The following is a 24,644-nucleotide window of genomic DNA, read 5'->3' as shown; positions in this document are numbered from 1 at the left end:
AGACAATTATACTGAATGCATTTCTCAAATTGAGAGAGGGAGAGATGAAACCTGAGCAATATACTGCATATTTTAATGTGGCTCATAGTTTAATGTTGCAGAAAGTGACTAATGTGCCTCTCTGCTATTATTGATATACTATATGTTGTTTCATACAGTTACAGAGTTGGAAGGGATCTCGAAGGTCTTTTAATCCAACCCCCAGGTCGAGCAGGAGACCCTATACCATTTCAGACAAATGGTTGTTCAGTCTCTTTTTGAAAGCCTCTTGTGATGGAGCACTCACAACTTCTGAATGCAAGCCATTCCATTGGTTAATTGCCCTCACTATTAGGAAATGTCTCCTTAGTTCTAGACTGCTTCTCTCCTTGGTTAGTTTCCAACCATTATTTCTTGTCTTGCCTTTTGGTGCGTTAGAAAATAGTTTCTCCCCCCCCCTTGTTTTTGTAGGAGCCCCTCAAATATTAGAACACTGCTATCGTGTCTCCCCTAATCCTTCTTTTCATTAGACTAGACATACCCTGTAATTATATCATTTCCTAATGATGTAGGCAAAAACGGTAAAAAAGGGAATTTCTTTTTCTTATAGGATGCCCCAGTATGGGGAGAAAAGTCCCTTCTCAGACTACACTACTGATGGAAAAGTTTGGTAGCAGCAATGAGAATAATCTCTGTTTAGAGGAGGAGAAGAAACACTTGGGATGTCGGGGTTGGAGTATTGGGGGGAAAGTACGTTCTCCAACTTAAGACAGAGTTCTGTGTTGCTTTTGTGTTATAGCTGAACCTACACATGACATGCTTGTAGGCTTCACTCAGAAGCTTTATTTACAAACAGTCTTGATATTTTAAAATGTATTAAAACTTCAAGTCATGCTAACTGGCATCCAGTACAGAAGAGTCTGTCTTTGCAAATCCTGTTGAAGATTTTCAGATTGTGGGGTTATTTATAGATACCACTGCTCCTAGATATCGGAAATAATGTATTGGTAAATGCTTCAGCACTGTACTTTTTTTATGAGTATGATTTGTATAAAAAACACATTTCCTTGTCATACTAAGTGAGCTTTTTACCTCAGAAAAAATTATTGGAAGATTGTTCCATTTTCTTTCAGCCTCACCAAGTCTTTCTCCTCTTCACTCTAATAGCCTTTCTGTTCCTGCTGTAAATGGTTATGTTCTTATAGATGTGGTGATGACACCTGGCTTAAATGGCTTTAAAAGGGATAAGATAAATGCATGGAGGATAGGTTTTGATAGCTAAGTGAAATCTCTGTCTATGGAGTCTACAGTATATCTTCATAATTTGACCTGCTGCAGTGCAAGTAATGGGATAGAATTGTGTCTTCATTGTATTGCCTGTGGATCTTTTAGAAACACGTGCTTGCCCACTCATGGAAACTACACATTAGACCAGATCAGTGATGGTGAAGCTATAATACGAGTGTCAAAGGTGATATGCCATGATGTTTTGAGTGACATGCCAGTGTTCATCAACACACAACAGTAACTATTCTCCCTCTTTGAGTTACCAATTAGTGGACTAGATGGACCATCTGGGAAGATTTCTCTCCATTGAGATTGCCTGGGAGGGCAGACAATTTTTATCTAGGCTTTCCCCTCCAGGACACAAATGCGGCTACCACGTATGCAGTGGCAAAGTTCTGTGTTGCTGCAATGTCCGCAAGAAAAAAAATGGTTACAGACGTATAGTTGTCATCTTGTACCAATTATTTGGACATATCTCTAACAATTTCTGGACCATTGTATTTACTCCCATACTTATCAGCTTTGCACCCAGGTAAACCAGGGAGTGACCCCAACAATTTGAGAACATGTATGTTATCCACTTTTAACGTCAATACTTTTTGATTATATTTTAATGTCAGTACTTTTTAACATATTGTAAAAAGTAATGTGTATTGCTGGTAAAGATTTATACTTATTTCTCTCCATCCTCCACTATCACCATTTACATTTTGCAATATGTTTACAACTGTTTATTTAATATTACTGAAGGACCATTTTGGCAGGATGTTTGCTAGTTATATGGAAGGATGGAAGGTGACAGGCAACACTTAGACTGGAATTGTTGATAGGTTCCATGCCTTCCAATGTATCCATATTGCCTCTAGCAAAAATTGATGGCTGAAATAAGTAAAAATTCAGCCAGAAGCTGCCAATTGCTGGTGCAACTGATGCTTTTCAGAATAAAATTAGCACAAGACAGTTGGTTGCCTTTTGGAGTTTATTCTCCAAAAGTACAGAATGGAATGCTGGTGAGGCAAGAAAGGCTGTTGATAATTATCTAGGTGAGGATGTGTACAACATACATATTTAAAAGTTTTCTCTTATTCCCCTGTATAATTTCAGCTCTAACTTGAAATGGAAAATGAAATTCTATAAATACTATTTATAGTGTGTTTTTCTGTCTGTCTTATGAAGTCATTAACAGGAGAGCTTAACATAAGAGAGACTTTAGTTACTTTATTTTTAGAAATGTCTTAAGTTTTTGCAAAGGTTTCATGCCTTTAGTTTGCTTTTCTCCCAACCCTCTCAAGTAAACCTAAAAAGTTCAATGTTGCCCACTTTGGGAAGGTTCCAAATACATAAGGGGTACATGAGCAATCATGCAGTCTTCCACATGAGAAAGGTTTTAATAGGAAATCCATTTAATACATTATAGTGAAAGAAAGAAATATAAAAAGGAGCTTAGATGGTAAATGGGGAAAAAAGAAATCATGCTTTTTGAAGTCCACATAAAATTAGGACAGATCAATCTAAGGTAGACACGTTAGTTACTGTCATGGATTCAGTCTGAAGAAGAAGCACAACAATGAAGAGGAGATCCATGTTTATTGCAAGGGTCTTTGAGTGCTTGCATGAGAAGAAAGAGGAGCCCTGAACAATAAAAAAAGCATCTCTATGTTGTAGTTTCTTGTTATAGCTGCCCTTGGGCTGTACTATGAGCTGGTGAGGAAGCTTCTATTCTTTGGTTTATATAGGATTTGGGGGGAGGGTTGTTTGGGGACAGTGAGGATCAATTTGGGTCTGATATGATTAGGTTTGACCCTGGCCATGATTAAAAGACAGAGAAGAAAAGACTATGCTGTCTCCATTTTCTTTCTTTATTATTAAATTTATTAAATTTATAATTTATTATTATTTATTTTCTCCAATATATTAAATGAGGAGCATACTGGGTTTCAGAAGATATGCAGAATCATCTCAAAGACGATGGCTGTTAGAAAACAGCTTTGCTGATTAAACATCTCTAGTTTGTTATTATCTTTTTCTTCTTATCACTACTGGACAATCACTAGAGAGCTAGTCAACAAATTAGGAAATGGTCTAGTGCACAGGTGTCAAACTCAATTTCATTGAGAGCTGCACCAGGGTTGTATTTGACTTGGGGGGGGGGCAGGATGGGTGTGGCCAGGGTGAGTGTGGTCAGCTCAATGTCACTTGTGTCGAGGTTGCCTGTGGTGGCCCGAGTGCTCTGCCAGCAAAAATAGGCTGCCAAGCTCTGTTTCTGGTGCAATAGCTTCCTGCAACCCTCTGCCAGCAAAAACGTAACTCAATAGGGTCACCTGTGGCCCTCCCGAGCTCCATTTTCACTGATAGGGTCACTGCAGGCTGCTCCTTTGTTGTTTCCAGGGTGGCCCCATGGGCAGATCTAAGCACCCACGGGCTGGATCCGGACACCAAGCCTTGAGTTGGACACCCTTGGCCTAGTGGCTGAACTTACTTTCCCTAAATCTTAATATAAAAAGGAATGTTTTTAAATGGTTTAACTGCTGTGTGAAAAGAGCTGACATGTGAGATGTTTAATGGGAAGCAGAATATGAGTCCAGGTTTATTTTGGCTTCTCAGCATATGGCCAACTCAGCAAATATTGTGGATATCGATGAGCCTTATCAATATATAACATCACAATCAAAAACTCTTTTTTTCAGAAATCCAAGAAGAGTTTGTGAAATGCTTGAAATAATCTATTTTAATTTTTTTCACATTCCAGCCTGTGTAAACAGATTGTGCATTTTGACTTGTTTTACATTGGAGGTTCTATGAATGTGTGCTGTCTACTTGTGGTTATATTTACATGAGTGTGAGAAATGAAATGTATATGATACAACTGGGTTTACTTTATTCCAATATAAATGCAAATAATGTAGTCTGGATTAGGACCCTCATGCATGGTGAAGACTAGTTTTTATATTTCCTTCTTCAAAACGATATGAAGCCATGCTGCCAATGTTCAGCTACTGCACTCACAAGGAGGTGTATAAAAGGGAGCTGTGGTAGCCACATCTCATCCTGAGGTTGTGGATTATCGATCCTTCACTTAACAGCACTCTTGTGCTCTAGTTTCTTCTTAACTGGTATGAACAAAGAATCTACAAAAAATGTAGAAGCATAGAAACAGGAGAGTGCTGGTTTAAGAATGCCTGGTTGTGTTGCCTTGGAATGTTAAGGAAGGGGTGGAAAGGATACAGATTGTTTCTGCCTTCAGCACTATTAATCCTGTGCATTTTGTCAGCGCTAAATCCACTGCAAATAATAAAAAATAAACCTGCCTTGCATTAAATCCTGAGCAGCCCATTAAAAACTGTGTACACAGTGAAACAAACACATGATTAAATGAGGCCTATAGCAGTATTTCTATAAAATGCCCCTCTAAATAACATTATGGAAAAGGCCCATTCGGAACTGATTAACCTCAGTTCAGGAAGATCATTTATATCAAATCATTATGCTCAGTTGATTAAAAATGAATTAATTCATACAGAAAAGCTTTTCCAACCACTGCCTCTCCTCATAAATCTAACATGAAGTTGAAGGGGGGGGGGGTTAGAATGCAAAACCTAAACATGCAATTTTAACTAGTTGCAAACCCAAATATGTGGGGGTTGTATGGGAAAATATATGCAAGTATTTACACATTCAGCACCCATCTAAGCCTTGATGGGTTGACGTTCCTAAGAATTATTTTCAGGGAATATATTCAAAGTATGGGAGGATCTTATCTCCTACCATCTCACTGTGATCAGTAGATATTCCTAAATTTCAAGACTCATGATATCTAAGAGTCAAACCAGACGTGGTTTTTGCATCTTTTGTGTATGTATTTCTGTGTGTACCTTTTTAATATCTGGGGGGTCTCCTTTTTGCTACAAAAGTTGCACATAGTTCAAAGGAACAGACACTAACCACCATCTGCCTAATTTATCTATGGTTCAGCATCACCTCACCTCATCCCTATGTTAAGGCCAAGCAGAGATTATCTGCAGCAATAAATGGGAAGGGAAATTAGGAAAGGGGTCAGCTCTCACCAACTGTATTGTGTCTTTTAATTCCTTAAAAACATCATTCTTCATACCTATAAATGCTATATAAGAGACCTCAACAATAGAGTAATGGGAAAAATTACTGCCCCCTCTTGCCTACTTTGATTGTCCGTTGTCCTGAATTTAATTAGCAAATGGGGCCAAGGAGATCAAGTTTCTTAACAATCCTTATCCATGCAACTCAGCGGGTTATGTTGGGCAAGCTACAACTAAGTGGTTATGGACTAAAAGAGAATAATCCCATGAACATTGTCCTGACTAGCTTGAAGGACAAGTTGGATGCGATAATCAGGAGAACATTAGGAGTTAGGAAACCAGTGTTGTCTATTTTATTCAGTTTTGTTTTTCTGAGTGAAGTATATGATTCTGGATGGTAAAGTGTTCCCCTGGCTAGTGTAGAATGAATGTAATTAGATTGCATTTAGGTACTCTGAGAGGCTTTCCCTTTTCAGTGTGGCATTTTGCAGTCTTGTACCCATTTTACACCAGAGGCTTTTTAATGCAAGAAAGAAGGAAAAACAAGGCTCATAAAACTGATTTTTGAACCATGCAACAGCCAGCAGCTTGAGCAGCTGTATGATAGGATTTTTGCCAAAGGGTTGACATCTCTGGGAAACTGTGAGGCAAAAACATTGGACAAGGACTGAAATTAGAAATATCCTCAAGTCTCAAACTAGGCTGCAGGCAGATTCTATCCAGTAACCCCACAAGTTTACAGAGACACATAATGGCAGTCATTCTGCTGATTTCATGAAATCTATTTAAATTACTCACCAGAAAATTTCACCCCTAAAAAATTGGAAAGGTTCATTTCTGATTTGTTGATATCTGTATATAACAAAACCATTTATGTAAAAAAACACTAAAGTTTTTTGTTTGTTTTTTGGCCAAGTCAAAAAGACATCCCTGCAAAGTTAATGCAAACAATCAAATGTGAACCTCTCAAATTCAGTTGGGTAGCACTAGATTAATAATGCTGTAGAATATTATGGTAGGAAGCAAACTCTACCAGTCCTTCATTAACTTGTATAAGTTTTGTGAAGATCACATTTTCTCATTTTTATACTTTTAATGCTGTAGCCTATTATATTTGTATCAGAACTCATTTTATCTCCCTTCCTTCTTTCCTTCTTCACTTCCTTCCTGTCTCTTATGCTCTCTCACATTTATGAACTTTACATACTAATTTACAATTAAAATTTGATCCAGATTCTTCTATCAGACTTTTTAGAGTTCACATATTATGAAGCAACTTGAAAACATCTCAGGAAGAATTTCTAATAGTTACCCATATGTAATTTTATTTTATTTTTCTTCAAAAAATCACTGAATATTGCAGCAAAAGTTTCATTTTCTTTAATGAGTTTTGGATGGCCAATTACTCACAATTATTTTCTAGCAATGTTTTACAGTGTTTTCTGCATTTTGAAATTATACATTGGCTTTCTTTGTTACATTCAGCCAAAATATGTGCCTCTCCCACTTAGCACTTTTTGTAGAGTAAATAACCTTTTAATATTTCACCAGAAGTACAATTCTTTCAGTTCCATGGAATTTACTCCTAAATGGGTAAGATTACCCCCATAATGGGAAAATATGCCCATTCCTGAAATCAAGGCCAAGTATACTTTGAGTGGCAGGCTGGGGCATATTTAATTAATTAAATAGGGCAGAGTGTGACATCAGTTTGTTAAGGTAGCCCAGTTGAGTTGCTATCATAGAGATGAAGTCTGGAAAGAGTACATCTTAAGTAGAAGAGAAGAAAGTAATCTGCCTGTCTTGGTTGACTTAATGTCTTGGTTGTTTTCACCTTATTTGTAGTTTAAATTACTTTTTCCAAGATAACCAGGGAAGTTTGGGTCAAACTCTTAAAACCTAACAAAATTAAGATTAGCACCACAGTAGGCCATGCATTAGCCTGGACATACATTTTCTCTATGGGAATTTATGCTAGCCCTTAGGAAAACTAATTTTCTCAGTCACTGATAGGACTAGGTGTTATTTTTCTATACAGTGTAACTGCTATTAGAGAGAAGCAAACAAAGATACATCCCATGCTGGCTTAATCTTGTCACCAGAAGCAGATCATCACTGCAGTCTAGTAAGGGGGATTGATGATCGACAAAATGCTGATTTAGGAAAATGTTTGGATGATCAAAAGTTGGGTTCTTATTTAGAACAGGATGTTTTGAGAACATTCACTCAAACCTCACTGTGTCTTGAGTATAGGGCTACTAGATTTGGGCTGAAAAAAATCTAGAAAGTAAGCATGAAAACTAACACTTTTCAATCATCTATTAGCTCTCCAGGTTTTTGTAGCCCAGATGTGGCTATTTTACTATCAAATTAAAAACAACAACAACAACAGTTTGGCTATTAAATGAGTTAACTCAATTATAAATGAAGAGATTCACTTCCTTTTATGTTATCTTGACCTTATATGACAGCATGATCAGTGGGGAAATTTACCCATTACTACCTCAGAAATGGTCAAAGTGCAAAGAAAGTATTTGAACACAAAATGATCTTCATTAAATATTAGCATTCCAAAGATATTAATTCAGCAGAAAAAGATCAAAGAAGCAAATGATGCTTGTAAGAAAAAAAAGTGTCGGTTCATGCTCTAAGTACCAAATGATGAAGTTACCAATGATCTTGATTATAATAATATTCTTTGTAGAAGCAGACAAGCACCAATAACCTCAAAATGCATCAAAATGTGTATCAAAAGTTTCCAGCTAAGTCTGCTGCAAAATTATTAGATGTCATAATAGTTCGGGGGGTTAAATTAATCACTTTGATGAACAATATGCAGCAGCTGAATAGAGGCTGGACAAGAGAAATCAGAAATAAAAATAATCACAGAACAATTGCACAATGTTGTATGTTGCTATTGAGAGCAGATACTTTATTCTGTCACATTCCAACTATCTCTGCTTTCAAAACATGCTTGAAAGGAGATTTTAATCAGTTTCCTAGCAGAAAAAACTTTAGAAAAGTTATTTATGGAGAGATCACAATAACCTCAACACACTTCAAATACACCACATTTAGGATGGAATCCTACATTTTAGCCCTTTTTCATGTGAGTTTCATGGGGCATGGACCAAATAAGGGACTTGCCATTTTGGGTGGGCATCTTTTGAGGAATGCTTCTTCCTCGGTTCATATCTTTACGGGTATTTTAAAAACAGGACAAAGCAATACTGTGGGCATTTGGAGGTTGGGGTAAGACATTATGTCTTTAATATAATAGCTTTTTATTGAGGATTTTTATTATTTATCTATGCTTTTGATGATCTCCTACCCTACCTTGTTATCCATTCCATTCAAAGTCCATTAGAATTAGAAGAAGCCTTAAACATTGCAAGATTGTGTTATTAGTATTCATGGTTTTGCTTTCCTGTCTGGACCAGCTCAAAAGAATGACATCAGTCTTGCAAGTCTCAAAGGCTTCCCCCACCAACACCACTTTTACTTTCTTGAGAACTCGGGGGGTTCCCATCTGACATGATTTCTCACCTCCATCTATCCTTTGGACTCAGATTTCTCATATCAGATCATTGCTTAGGCTGCAGCTCTTCCTCGTGTCTCCCAAGGATATTCTTACAGTCCATTGCATTTTCTTTGAGGAGTGTTAAGTAAGTAAGCTCCCCGTTAGGAGAGCAAGTGTGCAGATAAGCGTAATGAGAGTGGTATGGAAGAAAACGCACAAACCAGCATACAGAGACACCAAATAGTATAAAATATAGTACTTTACTATGTGGAAATATAGAGGTATTCAGAGTCCAATTTACAGTCCAAGTCAAACACGGTTCAGTCAGTCAGTTATCAATATTCACAGCTTAACACACAAAGTAGCTAACAGTAGCAAGATTCAGTAACTCATGATACAGTATCCGATCAGCGTCTAACAAACAGAGAGCTAACAGTCATTCTGGCTCCCTCTTATGGCTGCTTGAGGTAACAGCAACCCAATCACATTACAGCAGTAATTAAAGCTACAGTACCACCATCCTGGTTTATATATTGCTAACCCAACTGTTAGCTTACATTCCTAACAAGGAGCCCTATGTTATCTCTATTTCCTGTTTGAAGGTATTGCGGTCACCTGAATTCTTTCCAATGAAATGAATGACAAAAGTTAATAGTTGTATATACTGCAAAATACTGTTTTAATATTGGTACCTCTAAGGATGACAGAGGTACCAAGGATGGCTGTTTTGCTCAAAGGCAGGGAACGTGAAAGCAGCAACATGGAGCACAACTAGAAAAGGGATATTGCCCTAGCATGATTATGCTGTAGTTTGGTCAAGCAGAGAAAGGCCATTAGAAGTAAACCTTAAGAGTAAGTCTCACATTGTGGGGATTATTATTGAATAAACATGAGAGAACAATAGATATATTTAGCATATGAGAAAACACTAGTTCCACTGTTATGGTACTCCATCTCCACAACACCGATAGATTTAGCCAGTCACAAAACACCCAAGTCTTGAGAAAACAAACAATATGAAAATCAAAAGATAATACCTGGATGAAAAATCTAAGTAAATGCTAGGGATATAAGCCTCAAAATACCACTGTAATCTGCATTTTTAATATCTTCTTCTAGTTCTTTTCCTTGCCTTCAAAAACGTCATGCCAGTTACACTTTTCTTTCTATCTTGATCCTCTCTCATTAATCCTCTCTTTAGGACAATGATGGTGAACCTATGACATGCGTGCCACAGGTGGCACGTGGACACATATTTGCTGGCTTGCCAGCAGTCAGATTGTGCACACCAGCCAGCTGATTTTTGGCCTTCCAGAGGGCTGGGGGAGGCCATTTTCACCTTCCCTGGGATTCAGGAAAGCCTCCAGAGCCTGGGGAGGGCGAAAAACAGGCCCAATGGACCAACCAGAAGTTCGAGAATGAACTTCCGGTTAGGCCTGTTGGACATGTTTTTCGCTCTCCCCAGCCTCCGGAGGCTTTCCTGAAGTCTGGAGAGGGCGAAAATGGCCTTCCCCGGCAGTCCAGAAGCCAGAAACAGATCATTTCTGAACTTCTGGTTGGCCCATTGGGGCTGTTTCCGGCTGCCAGGGGGCTCTGGGGGTCTGAGGGAGGCCATTTTTGCCCTCCCTAGGCTTCAGGAAAGCTTCTGCAGCCTGGGGAGGAGTCGTGCGTGCATGCAGTGGGGGGTTGTTCATGCATGCGCAGGTGGGCGGTAAGGATTGAATTGGTGTGGGCATACGTGTGCACCTGATTTATTTATTTATTAAATTTATAGACCGCCCCCTCTCCCCGAAGGGACTCGGGGCGGCCCTGATAGCATGATAGTATGTGTGCACACAATTTTGGAACGCCATAAGAAAAAGGTTCGCCATGACTACTCTAGGACTATCAGTTCTGGTATGCAAAACATCCAGATGGTCACTAGATGGCAGCCAAGAGATACAGAAAACATGTGCTGCCATCTAGTGGTAATCCAGATTTTTGCTATTAATAATATCAATTTAAGATGGCAAAAGATGCACAGAAGAGCAACAAAGACGATTAGAGGACTAGAGGCTAAAACATATGAAGAATGGTTGCAGGAACTGGGCGTGGCTAGTTTGATGAAAAGAAGGACTAGGGGAGACATGATAGCAGTGTTCCAGTATCTCAGGGGTTGCCACAAGGAAGAGGGAGTCAAACTATTCTCCAAGGCACCTGAGGGTAGAACAGGAAGCAATGGCTGGAAACTAATCAAGGAGAGAAGCAACTTAGAACTGAGGAGAAATTTCCTGACAGTTAGAACAATTAATCAGTGGAACAGCTTGCCTCCAGAAGTTGTGAATGCCCCAACACTGGAAGTCTTTAAAAAGATGTTGGATCGCCATTTGTCTGAAATGGTATAGGGTTTCCTGCCTAGGCAGGGGGTTGGATTAGAAGACCTCCTATGGTTTCATCCTTCCAACTCTATTATTCTATTCTAATATTACTATTCAATATTCTGAACCTACATTTGGGGGGGGGGGTTGTTTGTTTGTTTTTTGAAGTGGACATTTGATGGGTGTTTGAAACCAAACACGCTTCTGCGTGTTGCATCACTGTTTCACTTGTCATTCTTTTCAATATATTTCAGTAGCAGCTGTTAACTTCCCAAATCTGGAATCATTAACAGCCATGACCATTAGCACAGCTGCTATTTTAAAGCAATAATCTCTCCTTTTCTCCTCTCTGTACTCATCCCAAACAAAGGGTAAACTCTTGTGGTGGCCTTGGAAAAATCTGATGTTCACTCAACTGGGACTGAACTTGTACTGCAGTAATTCTCCATTGTTCTACAAAATTTGTCAGATTCAATTTAGGGTATTGGAGACAGGTAGCAGGATTTAAAGAACGACAATGGAAAACAGGAGTAACTGAGGTAGATGGCACTCCATTATTTACACCAGAAAAATAATCTTCACATCTTCGATATTGCCATGGTGGATTGGCCCCTTCCCTCAGTTAAACCAACTTGTTTTCCTTTCTCAGGCTTTCACATTCCCATGTGTAAAAATGCGGCTAATAACATTTGCTTCCCTTGCAAGATCATTGTATGGTTTCATCCTTCAGTGTTCACCAATCCCCCTGGGACCTGAATGTAAAGCAATTATCTTATTAGAGGAGTAACAGGCTCCTTTCTATTTTGGACTTGTACAGAAATGTGATATCAAATAGGATTGGCTTTTACAAGAGCTAGGATGCTCTTATAAAAGCCAGGAACCAAAGCATTCAGTTCACTCCTTCTGACATGCAGCCTGCAATCAAGAAAAGATCCATTGATGGGAGAGGATGTGTATAAATATAATACAACAATATAGGAAAAACCTGGCTGTCCATTGTATGAAAAAGACAGAATAATCTTAGAATTACCAAAGCTTGAGGAAAGACTGTTTTCAAGGAGAAGCAACTTATGTTCTGCTAGGCTTAAGAAGCTTCTAATTCATCAAACTAGACACTTCCATCTCAATTCTGACTCTGTCTTGATTAGGCCTATGTAGTCCCTAGAATGAAGAAAATTGCAGTACTTCAAAGTTGTCAAGATCTACTTTGTTTCAACAGAAGTCTTTTCTGCGTAAGCCTGCACAGAAATCTGCTACAGACCAAGAAAGTGGCTGAGTGGATGCAGCACATAGGCATGAACTATGAATTGATTGGCCAATTTGTGTAGACATTGTTCACATTTACATTTTTTCATGTATTTATTGATTAATGAATTAATTTATTAATTTATTATTCCCTGAGTCCAGTCACACTCAGGTAGCTCATAAGCATATGAGAAAAATATAACAACAACAACAACAATAATAATAATAATAATAATAACAACAACAACAACAACAACAACAACAACAACAACCCATTGTCATCGGGCACTTGGCACCATGTCCAAGAATTTTACAAGATACATCAAAAATTGCAGCTTCCTGCAATAACACCAGCAGACCTGCAAAACATTGCACTACTCGGAACAGCTTATATTTTAAGAAGGTACTTGGTTGATAGCTGGGATGCTGGCAGCAAACCGTATCAACCATTAGCACCAGTCAGTGGTATTTGTGATGCATTTTTGAATGTTCAGTTGGCTGAGTTTCTTGATCACTTGATCAGCGAGTGCAGCAAAATTTCACAAACTGATTACCTACAACGCCATGACCGCGTTGCTAAGATTATTCCCCTGAAATTGTGCCAAAAGTTTGGATTTGAGTACAGCAAAAACCACTGGGACCATCAGGTTGAGAAGGTTTTAGAGAATGAGAAAGACAAGATCTTGTGGGACTTCAGAATCCAGACTGACAGGTACTTGGCCTACAACACACCTGACATAACAATAATTGAAAAGAAAAAATTACGGTTCATTGACATTGCAATACCTGGTGATGCACAAATTGAAGATAAACAGCAAGAAAAAATCACAAAATACCGGGACTTGCAAATTGAGGATGAGTGACTGTGGAAAAAGAAATCATGTGTTGTCCCAATAGTAATTGGAGCCCTTAGAGCAATACCTAAATAGCTACCTTGCTATTTGGAAATTCTAAATTTACCTGACTTGAACATTCTGACTCTATAAAAAACTACCCTACTTTAAACAACTTATATCCTCCGATGTTACCTTAACAGTTCCTAGGTCCTTGGTTAAGACTCGAGCTGTTAGGCCCCAAAGGCTGTGAATCTCACCAAAGATTAACCACATAACAATAACAACAACAATAATAATAGTCCCAATTGTAATTGGAGCCCTTGGAGCAATACCTAAAGGGCTACCTCGCTATTTGGAAATTCTAAATGCATCGGACTTGAACATTCTGATTCTACAAAAAAACCACCCTCCTTGGAACAGCTTATATCCTCCGATGTTACCTTAACAGTTCCTAGGTCCTTGGTTAGGACTCAAGCTGTTGAGCTACCAACCAGCCCCTAAGGTTATGAATCTCACCAAAGATTAACCAAAAGATAATAGGAGTAGGAGTAGGAGTAATCATTGTCTTCTGGAGTAGAGCAACTCTAATAAATTCTACATAAAATTATAAATAATATGATAGAAAATATGATACAATATTTATTAATAAAATTTGTATAGCCATTCATTACACCCAAGGCAACTCTGGGTAAGATTCTGGATGGCACACAACAATATAGTAAAACTAATCCAGCCTCAATTCCCAAAAGCCTTCCAAAACAGCCAGATCTTTGCAACCTCAGAAAGCAGGTCATTCCATAGGATGGGAAGTCCTACAGGCATCTGCTGAGAGGCCCCCTCCTGTAACATTTAGTAGTGCTCTTGGACTGAGATTGGGAGCTCACTGTCAGGGTTCCAACCAATGCCCTAATTAAATCAGGTCAGGAATGCTTCATGACTTGACAGTTACATTCATTTAATGCCTTAGAAACCCATGCTCCAAACTATGTATGGTTTTTAAGTATAGCCCTGAACCAGGGGTGGGTTTCAAATTTTTTAGAACCTCTTCTGTAGGTGTGGCCTGCTTTGTAGGAGTGGCTTGCTGGCCATGTGACTGGGTGGGAGTGGCTTGCCAGCCATGTGACCGAGTGGGAGTGACATGGCAGTCATGTGACTGGGTGGGCATGGCCAACTTGTAAAATGTGGTGAAACTCACTAAACCATACTCTTGCTTAGCAACCAAAATGTTGGCTCAGAAACTCTGGCATTTGAAGCACGCAAGTCTTAAAGCTGTCACGTTACAAGACCCTTGCTCCCCTAACCCTTTAGAAAAAAAACCCAGGGGTGTTCAAACTTGACAGCTTTAAGACTTTTGGACTTCAACTCCCAGAATTCCTCCTCTCGCTCTTCATCTTGATGATGTCGCTGCAGCTGCCGGGCGCAGATGGACGGAGGTAGCCAGAGTGGTGGTGAGGCAGCCCGGCGAGCGAGCGCGCGAGCGAGGGAGGATCAGGGAGATAACAGCCACACAATCAGGTTGGATTTGAGCCTGTTTATTTCCATCCAGATACTGAGAATCTTCAAGCCAGCACTTTTAGCACAAGTTTTATCAAAGTTAAGGTTTGCAAATTCTGGAATTTAGTTATTAAGGTTACATATAAGCAACTGAATCAAGAAGGAAAGTGCAATAAGTTCTAAAACAGAAGCTATTCCAACCAAAGTCTGACGGGAATAAGAATCATCACACATTTACAGTTGGGATGAATTGTTTTGCAGTATTTTAAAATTTCCATCTAAATAAAATAAAGAGAAATAATGCAACCTGTGTAAAAGGTGTGAACTGAGGCTTATTTGGATTACCATAAAGTACAAAGCCAGTCAAATAATGCATTGAATGATTAAAGCATTATAAAATCATTTCTGAAATCTTACACCCAAAATTATGATTCAAATTTTGGGTCTTTTTTACCACAAATTATTAGACAATTTGTCTATGGAAATTCTCAGTCATCCAGGTCATGGTTATTTCAAAGGTGCTTATTCAAGAGGCAACTGGACTTCATTTGTTTTTGCTTGAAGATGTTTTGCTTCTCATCTAAGAAGCTTCTTTAGTTTTTGATGAATGGTGGGGAATGGAAGGATTGCTAATGACCAGATGACTGCAAGGAATATAAATTCTTCCACTCCCCACCATTCAGTCAGAACTGAAGATGCTTCTTGGATAAGAAGCACAATGTCTTCAAGGAAAAAGAAAGAGAGTCCAGTTGCCTCTTGAAAAAGCACCTTTGGAATATTAGACAATTTATTTTGTGCTACTTTCTCTTCCTCCAAAACAACATAAAACTTCTACCAGCCACTTCAAGCCCATCTTCTACATTGCCAGAAATTGACCACAGGCACTCTGCATTTGCCCCATGTCAAGATTCTTATGAAACCTTAAAAATCCTATTTGACCATAGGCCCACTTCTTGTCAATAAAGCAGAAGAAAAGTCATTCTCCTGGAAAGGGAAATTTCTCAGCTTCTCCTATATTTAAGCTGAACGTTTGTACATATGCACAATATGGAAGATTTATACCAGCAATGGCAAAGTATAAATCTTCATTTTAAGCATTCCGAAGGCTCCTGAAGCCTTCAGAGCACTCAAAACAATCCTCTAAGCAAACAGGAAGTGACTTCCGGTTTGCTCGGAGGGTTGTTTTGAGTGCTCTGAAGGCATCAGGGAAGCTCATGAAGCCTCCGGAGGGCCTCTTTTTGCCCTCCCAAGGCTCCTATAAAGCCTCTGGAGCCTGGGGAGGGCGAAAAATGGCTTTAAAAAAGGGTGAACTCAGCTGGCCAGCGCATGCATGCATGCTGGCCAGCTGACAAGGCAGTGCCTTGCGTGCCCTGACAAATGGCTCTGCGGGCCACCTGTGGCACGCGTGCCATAGGTTCGCCATCACTGATTTATACAATTGGGAGCAATATGATTTACTTGGGCCTATCATTATTGGATTGACAATGTTTAAATTGAATCTCTACTGCTTTGGTGCTCAGGTTTAGGCAGCTTTGGATATTCTGCAATGACTGTGGACTGAGTAAATGTGTGTTTCTAAAGTATAAACTGACTTTAGAAGGAAATACAAGACCTATCTCATATTTCATATTTTCTTGGCTTAATAGGTAATAATTTCCAATTAGAAAGTGCTGAATCCTTTCTCCTGAACTACTGGATTGAATATTCTCATTGGAGACAAATATCAGTTGAAGTAATTCAGAAACCAGATGTAATTTCTGCTTTTCTTGTAAGAATTGAATAAAAGGAAAGAAAATATAATCCTAAAAGCAGGCAGTCTGGAAGCTATTCTAATAAGTTAAGGAGAAAAAAAATAGCTCCTTTCTCCCCAAATACTGTTGCTCTCTTTGAATGAGAAGATGTAATCTGTTACATGTCTCTTTTGCTCTCTCTAGGTGGTTCAGAAGTGTTGGCTTGATAGAGGTCAGTTGCTTTGAAGAACTGAATCAAGAAGCGTATCGTGTACTGGGAACTTCAAATAGCCTGTTGTAGCACGTAGCAGGTACTGGACTACCTTTATTTTTTCTTCATTGTCCTTCAGCATGTACTGTAGTGCTTTGCTGGTTTGATTTGGTAAGAAGTTTGATAAACTAAAAAGAGAACTCTACTCTGCACAACTATTCTTTCGGGGGTTGTTTGCTGCCGGCATTAATGCCGGTTTGGTGCATGCGCAATTTTGTGCATGCATGCACAGTTGCCCAAATATAGGTCTGCGCATGTGCAGAACATTTAAAAAAGGGGGGAAAACATGCCAAGCCAACTGGGGAACCAGTTCAGAGGCGTGGTAGGCCTGGGTCGCTGCTGGTTCTGGCACTACCGGTTCGGCTGAACCAATCCAAACCGGTAGGAACCCACCTCTGATTCTACCTCTACATTTAATAGCAATGTTATTGTTCCTGTTCTGTTAGTTTATTCTGAGGTATTGGAAAGCCCAAGAATCTACCATCTTTGAACTCCATTTAACCAAAGCCTTGCAAGACTCAGGACCCACACAATGCACTAAGCAGATCTGACTATGCTTCAGATCCCGGCTTCAGGCGTTACCACATCTGATGAATTGTTTTCAGATGATAGACCTTGTCAGTGGAAGGGAAAGTGACTAAATAGCAAGCCCAAAGACACTAATATGCATACAGCAGCTAATTATATGGGTGCCAGATTTTGCTAGACTGCATGGAGGGCCTCACAATTACATGAATGCAAGGAAGTAATCGTTGATCACATTGTTTTCAAGTAAGGGACTTAAGAGTGCTGGTTATTTCATGACTGGGAATAAAAGTTTATTGCTATGCTTGCTCATGTTGAGGGTGCTGCTATATTCCTCCATTACCTGACCACTGATGAGCTCACACAAATCATACTTTGAATTGAGGGGTCCTTGGTGCTTCCTGAGCTTGCTTGTTTTCTTGCAGATGTTTCATTAACCCAAACTGGGTAACATTATCAGTGCTAGTGATGATGATGTTACCTAGTTTGGGTCATGAAATGTCTGCAAGAAAACAAGCAAGCTCAGAGAGCACCAAGGACCTCTCCTGTCAACCCTGAGCTACAAATATTCTCCTTTATCAATACCTTGATTTATTTACTAACCTAACTCAGTGTTTTCACAGCTTCAAATGTCTAGCATAAAACATAACCTTATCCATACGGTTCTTGCCATTAGTCTTGATTTGGTGGAAAGAGAAACAAACTGGAGCTCCCCTTTAATTTCAGAGCTTTCCATGAGCTCTATACATCTCTTTCTCCCTTGAGAGGCACCCTGTGGATATGATCAACGGCGGTGACTGCACAAAACTTTTAAAAGAACTAGTTCTTTTGGCAGCATGCTGAAGTCTTTTTAACACCCTCCCAGCCCACTGCACTCCAGAAAAACTTTTGTTTACTACACAAAGAGGTATTGTTAGAGAGCCCATAGGAAACCAAAACCATCTGCACAATTGGGTATGTTATGATTCAATATATAGCACAATATGGTGCTGACCCTATTAATCAACTACAGGGGACATTTGTTTTAGACAAAAGCATGTTGTGGGTGAAAGGCTCCATGTAATACTTTAACCCTGGCTGGCATCGTGTATTACATCCCATAAATGATTTGTAGGAGACACCCACAAGAGAGTAAGAAAAAGAGATAACCAGAATGCTGTTGGATAATAACAATTAATTTAATAACTTGTTAAATTTGTACATTGCATGACTCTCAATGGCTCTAGAGGCTCACAACAATAAAGCAAAATTATGACGATAAGTATCAATAAAACATAAAAGATAAAAGATGGGGATGTGTTTCCCTCTCCCTCCCCAAAAGCCTGAGGGAAGAGTCAGGTTTTGTAAACAGCAGCAGAGTGGGGGAGCATCAGGATCTGGTGTGGTGTGTGTGTGTGTGTGTGTGTGTGTGTGTGTGTAAGCTTATTCCAGAAGGCAGACACTGCTATAAAGAAGGTTCACTGGCTGGTAATTAGAGTGTTGCAGCGTTCCTCATCAAGTCATTCCTGTTTGTGACCTTCACTGTCAGCTTCCAACAGACAAAGTCAACAGGGATGGCAGGAGGTAGCAAATGGCAATCATGTGACCACGGGGCACTGCAACCACACAAGAATCACCTAACAATGGCAACAGGGATGTCAGAATTGTCATCATAAATTGAGGCAGTCACATGATGTTGCACCTTACAACTGCAGCACTTTTTTTTTTAACAAAATGACCATTCTGTGCTTTTTAAACATTATTCAGAAACCAGCAGTCTTTTGCTCCAGCCACTTTTTGCATTACTAACTCTATAGAAGAACAGGCCCAGGTGTAATTGGCAAATTGCTTGAGTCATCACAAAGCACTTCATGCTGAAGTGGAGTTTGTCATTATCATGATTAAACAATATCGTGGTATGATAGAAACCAAGGATTAGAAGTGAAAAGAACAATACAATGCAGTCAGTCCTCTTTTAGCAACCACAATTGGAATTGGCAACTCAATTATTAAGTGAAGCAGTCACTAAGTGAAAAATCAAATGAGCATGACAATCAATCAGAAAAGAGCCACAGGAGATGATTGTTGTACTATATATGATCACTGCTGAGAGACTATCATATGCACAAAAATGGAAAGACTGAAATACCCACAACAGAGGATCAGGTGCTGAGACAGAGCAAAAAGCAGTTCAGAAAGAGATACCTTGTTTAGGCAATCTTTCCACTCTGTGGAGGTGGGAGGAAAAATGGGTTAACAATGTGTACTAAGTGATTATAAAGGTGTGTGTGTGTGTGTGTGTGTGTGTGTGTGTGTGTGAGAGAGAGAGAGAGAGAGAGAGAAAGAGAGAGAGAGAGAATAAAGATTGTAAACAAAAGCATTGGTTGCAAAGTTACTTTTTATCACTGTTATTCTGTGAATGATTGCTGTCACAGTCAGTCATTAAATGCGGACTGTTTGTAATTTTTAGAAGGTGACTGTGGAATCAATGGCACCATTGCCACTTTTAATTAATTGATGTACTTTTGTATATATTATTTTATTTTACCACTATTTGCTTAGATTCAGTTTGTTGTGTTATGAGGAAAATAGGAGGAAGTATTGGTATGTTTGTCTCCTTGAGCTGTACATATTTTAAGAAGCAGATTAATTTTCTTTTTAAAAAATTTAAGCAAAGCAGTCATAAGGTGCAATGTCACAGGACTGCACACAGTGGCAGTTCCAGGAGCCACAGCTGCTTTTGTTGGTTGAATCGATGAAGTCAGTGTCCTGTGATCAGATGATTATCATTTGCGACTTTGCCATTGAGCTGGCTTGTTGGAATCCAGCAGCGAAAGTTTCAAATGGCAATAATTTACCCCTTTACCTCTTGTTTTGCACCATCATAACATTAAATGGTTGCTGGATGAGTGTACAGTAAGCAATGACTACATGCAGTTACATTTCATAATAAATGAATAAATAAGGTATGTATGAAGTGAAAGTGATGGGAAAAACCGATCCCTTCCTTTGTTCCTTTCTAGCCTGTTGTTGCATTTATTAAAACCTTCAGTACACAAGGCTCATGGCAGCTCCTGCTTTTCTTACCAATTAGAGTTTGCTGTCATAACTATTGAAACATGTGGAAAGGAAAGGAATACACACACACAAATCAATACAGATTTATGGAGTTGTGTAGTATTAATGTAGTGGGCAGTAACCATTTCTTTTTAACAGTTAAGAGTCAAACTGAGAACTAGCAGTGGGAAGTAGATCTATCAATGCCTAAGCAGTCAATCTCTTTTCTCCCTCATGCATGGTAAATTTAAGCAGGAATGGGGAAATGTGTCCAGGTCAGAAGCTACCTAATAGCTTCTGACATATCCAAAACAGTACAGGGAGAACCAGTTTGGTGTAGTAGTTAGATGGGCTAGAAACCAATAGATCATGAGTTCCAGTTCTATTTTAGCATGAAAGATGGCTGGGTGACCTTGGACCAGGTTAACGTCTCTCAGCCCTAGAAAGAAGGCATTTCTGAAATTCTTATCAAGAAAAGTGCAGGGACCATCCAAGGTGTTACTAGGAGACAAAACTGACTCATAGCTCCCACTCCCCTGGCCTATTTGATAAGTGTTTTTTCAGTCAAAATTTGCATTTCTATGCAGTTTTCTATTACAAATATAAACTGCAGTAAAATCATCTCTTTTCCCTAGCACCAAGGTTAGTGTTTGACTGCTAGAATTCCCAATTGAGAAGACTGAAGGGCCAGCTAGTTTAGAATTATAGGACTAACAGCCTAATATATAGGAAGCCACAGGTAAGAAAAGCTGATAATGTACAAAGAACAGTGCATATTATTACAGAATACTTCCTGAAATACATATTAAATAAAGCTGAATTAACTAAAGTTTTATGTTAATAAAATGCAAGAAAATGTATATGGTTTTTCATGTGAAAAATTAAAAAAATCCTCAATCTGATGTGCACATTGGTTAAAGTGAGTTTAAATCTGGAAAAATAAGAAATCAACATGGACAGATTAATCCATTCCTAAATTTTAAAAGACCAAACGATGAATAGAATAGAATAGAATAGAATAGAATAGAATAGAATAGAATAGAATAGAATTCTTTATTGGCCAAGTGTAATTAGACACACAAGGATTTATGTGTGATGATTATTCTTTAGCAGGGTGTGTTAGAACTCTGCTAGCACAAAGCCACAATAGGAATGATTCATGAAAGATGTTGATATAACTTGGTCCAATATTTTCATTTACTAATTTTATTTTCATATTGTCGTTGCTCCCAAAGGAGCTCTAATTATTGCATGAGAGCATTTATCTTCTCTTTCTAAAAATAAGTTAAATGCACAGAGTGGAAATCTGATGTCTTGGACTGATATCTTTAATCAGTGGATGGGAAGGATGGAGGGAGGGAGATGGGGAGGGAGGGAGGTGGAGAGGGAGAGAGGGAGGGAGGGAGGGAGGGAGGGAGGGAGGGAGAGAGAGAGAGAGAGAGAGAGAGAGAGTTCTTACACAAGTTCCGAAAGATATATTGCTGATAGCCATGAGATGTAAACTAGCAATCTGTCATGAGAGGTCAAAAGAGCAATGTCCCTGGGGTGACTGGTACTGATTAAGAGTAGAAATAATTTTGCCTTATTCTACCTTAACTTGCTTAGAGGTGCCTGCTTGACATGGTTTTGGTTCATGAACTAAGTAATAAAAAACAACTGGTGTTAAGGTAACTATTAAAGATAAGAATCCAAGTGAAAAAGCAAGTTCCCTTGAGTATGCTATGTGTTAGGACTGAAACAAAGATAGTTATTTACTGCTTGGTATCTGTCAGGCAGGTGCAATTAAAATAGTTAAGTATAGTGAAACCTGTTGTAATGGGCCAAGTGGAAAATAGGAGGACTGTTACTCCTGAACACTTGCTAAAGTGTAAATTACATCATTTGTGTAATGATATCAATATGCACATGAGGTAAATTGTGCTATTTGTATGCAAATGACACAATTTCCCTCCTCTGTTAAAGACATAAGTCACTGCAAATGAAAAAAAAAGGAACATAAATCTAAAGTCTTTGGCCAGATTACTTTAGGTACGCTTGATTTGTTGGTTATTTCTGGGAAATGACCAGGAATAATTTTAGGACATACCAGTATCAGCCAAAATCTGCTAGATGAAGATGAGGAGGAGGATAATCAAGTTAGTGTTGCCTCTTGGTGAATGCGTAGATTTTCTCTCTCTGCTAAATTCCACTAAATGGGGATTTGCTACACTGAGGTTTCACTTAGTTTATATAGTGAATGTAGAAAATATTTAGTATTGCTAAATTAGGAAATTCTGTGAATTAAAAGAAGAGTAATTCTGTGCAGAACCAATTGGCATTGCAGGGATAATGACAGAATGGCATGACAATGTAGTCAAGAGATGTTAGTAATTAAAGGTGGCACTGCAATAAAGAAGTGGCGGTACTTTTTGTTACTCTGGAGAGACCATTCGTATGTGCACAAACATTATGATCTCAGAGATTGTGAAATCTGCAGTGAAGATATAAGCAAGAATAAGGGAAACATAATGGGAATAATGATGATCCTGATAGAAGAAAGATAATGGTGAATAAGTTGAAGATAATAACAATGACAAAGTTAGTATGGTTAGTATGACAAGAAGACCAACATAAAATGGATAACATGCTGTCATATTCCCTTCCATTTCCCATGTAATAAGAATGTAATTTGTAAAACTGTAATGGATGAACACAGCTCTGACAATAAATAGGAATCAAATTGCAATAGCAAAATGATGACAAGTGTGAATGTTGGTCTTAAAACCAGCTGGTTTTAAAACAAGTTACAGCTAAATAGCAAAATGCAGAAAGAAAGAAACCTGAGTTCTAATGGATATCATAAAAGTGCCTTTTTAATGTGAAGAAGATACAGATTTGCCAGAAATAAAGAGATAACAAAATGGTAATGGACATAATTAAGTCTGTAACGAAGTACAGTGATAACAATAATGGGACTGTAATTGTGGTGAGGTGATGACTGAAAAAGAAAAGGTGAAGATAACAACTGTAGGGGAGATGATAAGAAAGATAATGGATTGCAAGGCAGTTGTTGTTCAAAATAATGGAGTTGGCATAGGTAATAGAATTATAATGAGGTGGTGATGACCATAATAGGGAAAAAAGTTATCCTAATGTTATCCTAATAAAAGGGTTGAGGGGTTCCTAACAAAAGTAAGTATGAGAGCTGTAATACTTGCAGGGACATCCGATAGCAGAGGAAAGGACCAGGGCAGTACTACATCTATGCACCATGGAAACACTCTGGATAGGTTTAAATGCCAATGGGAGTTTGTAGAAGTACAGACCAAGATTTCTGTTAACTGAAAAAGATTTTTCTTTTTCTGAACTGAAACTGGAATCCCACTTACACTGACACAATATACTTTTAAAACAATGAACAAGCTATGATGGCATGGTTCATACACAATACTGAAATACAATGATTGGTTTTACATATAACACATAAACCAACGTTTCTCAACCTTGGCAAGTTTAAGATGTGTGGACTTCAAGTCCCAGAATTCCACAGACAGCCATGAGTAGATGAATATAACTACTGTGGAATTCAAACTTAAAGTTGTCAAGGTTGAGAAACATTGCACTAACCAGTCCTATTCTCAAAAGACCAATCTGAAGCACCAGTCTAGGTCTGGTTACTTGGCCCATAGCAAAAGAGATCCCTATGTTTTGGTGGCTCCCAATAAACTAAGTAGCAGAGGTTACCTTCCCAATTTTGCTGATCTGATAAATGGATTGATGGGTGATATTTCCTATTGCAAGTTGCATATTTGACATTCTATGTAATTTCAACACATTTAGTCTATTTTGGAAAAGCAATAGCAATAGGACTTAGACTTACATACTGATTCATAGTGATTTACAGCACTCCCTAAGGGATTTAGAGAGTCAACATATTGCCCCCAACAATCTGGGTCTTCATTATACTGACCTCAAAAGGATGGAAGACTGAGTCAACTTGAGCCAGTCAGAATCAAACTCCTGGCAGTGTGCAGAGTTAGCCTGCAATATTACATTCTAACCACTACACCACCATGGCTGTATAAAAAATTAGATCTATGAGGAACTTATCTGAAAACAATTGAACTACAGCATAAATAAACAACTCAAACAGGCACACAAGAATTGTGAGGGGCCTCGATAGCAGAAGATCAGATTCTTCTTTTTTTTTTTATTAACAAGTTTTATTGATTTTTACAAATTTTTTCAAGGAAAAAGGGTTAAAAAGGATATAAAAATTTTTGACAGCTACATCGTGCGGGGGAAAGAAGTCCCCCCAAATCTCACAACT

At 38.6% G+C, this 24,644-nt stretch overlaps 1 protein-coding gene across 1 annotated transcript in view; it reads left to right on the top strand.

The window, feature by feature from the left end:
• The window catches only part of TNR (tenascin R), a gene marked incomplete at its 3' end in the record, with an annotated part of 475,297 nt that overhangs the window by 244,838 nt on the left and 205,815 nt on the right, over positions 1 to 24,644 (top strand). The window contains exon 2 of the mRNA XM_081945981.1: positions 16,708 to 16,814. The remainder of the gene's footprint in view (positions 1 to 16,707; positions 16,815 to 24,644) is intronic.

This window comes from Natrix helvetica (genome assembly GCF_964273705.1).
Source record: "Natrix helvetica genome assembly, chromosome: 3".
NCBI classification, from domain to species: Eukaryota; Metazoa; Chordata; class Lepidosauria; order Squamata; family Natricidae; genus Natrix; species Natrix helvetica.
The sequence above is the reverse complement of the archived record's forward strand: the minus strand, read 5'-3'. Positions and strand labels throughout refer to the sequence as shown.